General features: G+C 39.6%; 1 protein-coding gene across 1 annotated transcript in view; it reads right to left on the bottom strand.

Annotated features, from left to right (window-relative positions):
• VWA8 (von Willebrand factor A domain containing 8) overlaps positions 1-3,555 on the bottom strand; it is a 751,729-nt gene that overhangs the window by 589,046 nt on the left and 159,128 nt on the right. The window lies entirely within an intron of this gene.

Below are 3,555 nucleotides of genomic sequence, written 5' to 3'. Positions count from 1 at the left end.
GGTAAAAATTTCACCTCATTATGCTAGCTGTGCCAAGGACAAAGCCACAGAAATGGTTTCTGTCCCAGAAACCACCAAAAATTAAAAACAGAAATAACTTCCTATAAAAACTCAGTTCTCAATTGAGCTTTCTCTCACAAGAGTCTATTTATTCCACATCTGCTCCCCTAAAAAAAAAAAAAAAAAGAGTCTATTTACTCCAACCCAAGACCAAGGATAGATTTGGCTGAAGATAATCTTACATATGTACTTGTGCTACAAAATTATCCACATACATTACAGAAGTAAAAGAGGACAGGGTTGGAGTAGATTCTCAGAGACAACCAAATACCTTGAGAGAGAGAATCACCAGGCCCGCGGGGGCATCATGATCAACTGGCACAACATAACCAAAACCAAACCAAACTCACTGCCATCGAGTGGGATCTAACTCATAGCGACCCCTCCTTGGGTTTCCAAGGCAGTATCTCTACACTAGTAGATTGCCCAATCTTCCTTCTGAGGAGTGGCTGGTGGGTTTGAACCACCAGCCTTCTGGTTAGCAGTCAAATGCCTTAGTCACTACACCACCATAAATATCTTGTTCTACATCCTACTTTATTGAGTAGCAACTGGGGTCTTAAAAGCTTTCGAGGGGCCATCTAAGATCCAACCATTGTTCTCCTCTTGCCTGGAGCAAAGAAGAGCAAAGAAAATCAAAGTCATTTGGAAACAATTAGTCTAAAGATATGATGGACTATGAGGACCTCAGCCTTCACAACCCCCGAGACCAGAAGAACTAGATGGTGCCCGGCTTCTAATGCCAACCAGTCAGAAAGGGATCAAAACTAGAATCCTAGAAAAATATGGAAGAAAATTCAAAAACACAAAGATGACCAGAATTACTGGCCGGGTAGAGATTGGTGGAAGCCCCGAGACTATCCTTAGGTGTAGAAATGGACTGACTCTCATGGACTGGATCTCAGCCCAACAGTAGAAAGACCTACATGCAGAACATCTACCCCAGGGTGATGCACCCACCGACTCTAAGGAGAGGCACCCCTTAGACCAAGCAGCCATGAGACATCAGAGAGGCAGCCTTCACATAGAGGGAAACCTGGACAGACAGGAACGCACAGGTAAGAAGAGCACAGGGAGGGGGTAGATACAGGGAGAAGTGGGGAGAAGAGTTTTGAATGGTTGGAGACTGTAATCGGGGCTGTGAAAGCATGACTGTTAAATGTAAAACAAATCTGTTTTATAAATTTGCACCCTAAGCACGATAAAAATCAAACAAACAAAAAGTTTATTTACTCCAAGAAAGCATAGTTCATAACAAAAGAGAAACTAAGTTATCCTAACTTACCAGAAGATTATTAAAAAGGAGCTAAAATTTGTATTAATCTTTGTTACAAGACAAATACTATAATTGACTTTTAAATACTTTATCATGTTGTTGCCAGGTGCCATCAAGTCAATTATGACTCATAGCAAACCCATGTGACAAAGTAGAACTGCTCCATAGGGTTTCCTAGGTTGGAATCGTTACAACAGCAGACTGTCAAATCTTTCTCTGCAGAGCTGCTGAATTAAAACCACCAACCTTTCAGTTAGCAACTGAGCATTTAATCACTGTGCCATCAAACAAACAAATAAACAAAAAAAAAAACTCACTACCGTTGCTTCAATTGCAACTCATAGCAATCCCTCCTTGGGTTTCCGAGGCAATATCATAGGTAAGTAGATTGTCCAACCTTTCTTCCCAGGAGTGGGTGGTGGGTTTGAACAGCCAGCCTTCTGGTTAGCAGTCAAGTGCCTTAGGCACTATGCTACCAGAGCTCCCATTGTGCCACCAGAGCTCCTTAAATATTTCATGGAGAGGAAAATACATGTTCTATGAAATCAAAAGAGAACTATGCAGATCAAAATTCAGTGGTTTCCCAACTGTGGACCAAGAAAAACAGTCTTGACAATGTAGGAAAACACTGCAGATCTGCTTTTATTTTGCTCTGGTACTACTGCCTATTATGCACTGAGTCTTTTCAGAGGCATTCAGATAAGTTAAAGGGACAGATCAGAAACAGAAGCCAAATACACAAAGGATTCCTTTGATCTACTCTAATGGATTTGCCATGACTATAAAGTAGAGAAAGTAGCAATGGATGGAAAAAGATAACACCATCTGCAGACCTCTTAATAGTCTGATAAATGCTATGCCTCTTCTCAAGTCCAAAATGAAACCCACTGCCACTGAGTCAATTCCAACTCCTCGCAAACCCCAGTGGGTTTCCAAAGTGGTAAATCTTTACAGAAGTAGACTGCCCCATCTTCCTTCCATGGAGCAACCGGTGGGTTTGAACCACCAATCTTCTGGTTAGCAGTCAAATGCCTTACGCACTACACTATGAGAGCTCCTTAAAATGTTCATAGGTACTTGTATACAGTGGGGACCACTAATAAAAAATGGTGGAAATAGAAAATCCCCATTTGGCAAACACCATACTATTTATTATTGAAAGCAAGAAACATTAATGAATGTTAAAATTTGTGGGTGAAGGTGTGATGCAAAACAGGTTATTTGTATAGACTCAAAATGTCTCCCTACAAGATACTTATTAAATACAAAAACCAAAACCAAACCCACTGAATGTTTAACCACTATGCCACCAGAACTCCTTTTAACTACAAAGGCAAACGTAACAATTGACGGAGACACCTCACAGATATCACCTTAACCAAGAGTTCAAAGGTAACATCACTTGCAATGAGATGTATTGATTTCACATACCTCCTAACGTGATGCCCTGAGAAACACATCACTTTTATTATAGTCTTGCTAAAAATGCATAATCCCAATCAGTTATGGCATATATCAGAGAAACTGAAATGGAGCAACATTCTACAAAATAACTGACCAGTGCTTTCAAAAGTATCGATATCAAAAAATAAATTATAAATTTTGACCAAGAAACTGTCCTAAATTGGAAAAGATTAAGGAGACATGACAACTTAAATGCAATGCAAGATCTTGGATTGGACCCTGGACCAGAAAATGGATGTTAGTGGGACAGTTGGCAAAATATGAGTAAGGTCTATACTTAGTTGTTAGTATTGTATCATTATTAATTTCCTGGTTTGGATAATTTTATTATGATTATGTAAGATGTTAACTTTAGGAGAAGATAGGTAGAAGTTTTACAGAAAAGATTTACTATTTTTACAACCTTTTGTAAACCTAAAATTATTTCAAAATAAAAAGTTTTTTAAAAATAGCCTTTACATCAAAGCTCGGTTTTGAAGCTCCTTGTTCATTCCACAATATACTCTTATGCTATGAAATAAATCAATAATTGACAAAAAGTTAATATATAGGAGCTCTGGTAGCGTAGTGCCTAAGGCACTTAACTGCTAACCCACCAGCCACTCCTCGGAAGGAAGATGGGGCAATCTACTTCCGTAGTGATACTGCCTTAGAAACCCAAGGAGGGGTCGCTATGAGTCGGGTCCGACTTGACAGCACAAAATAGGTGTTAGGTGTCGTCAAGTCGTCTCTGACTCATAGCGACCCTATTCACA

The sequence above is a fragment of the Orycteropus afer genome, unplaced genomic scaffold (assembly GCF_000298275.1).
Source record: "Orycteropus afer afer isolate SDZICR_OR568_19922 unplaced genomic scaffold, OryAfe1.0 scaffold00207, whole genome shotgun sequence".
Taxonomy (NCBI): domain Eukaryota; kingdom Metazoa; phylum Chordata; class Mammalia; order Tubulidentata; family Orycteropodidae; genus Orycteropus; species Orycteropus afer.
Note: the sequence above shows the minus strand (reverse complement) of the source record. Positions and strands in the feature narration are given on the sequence as shown.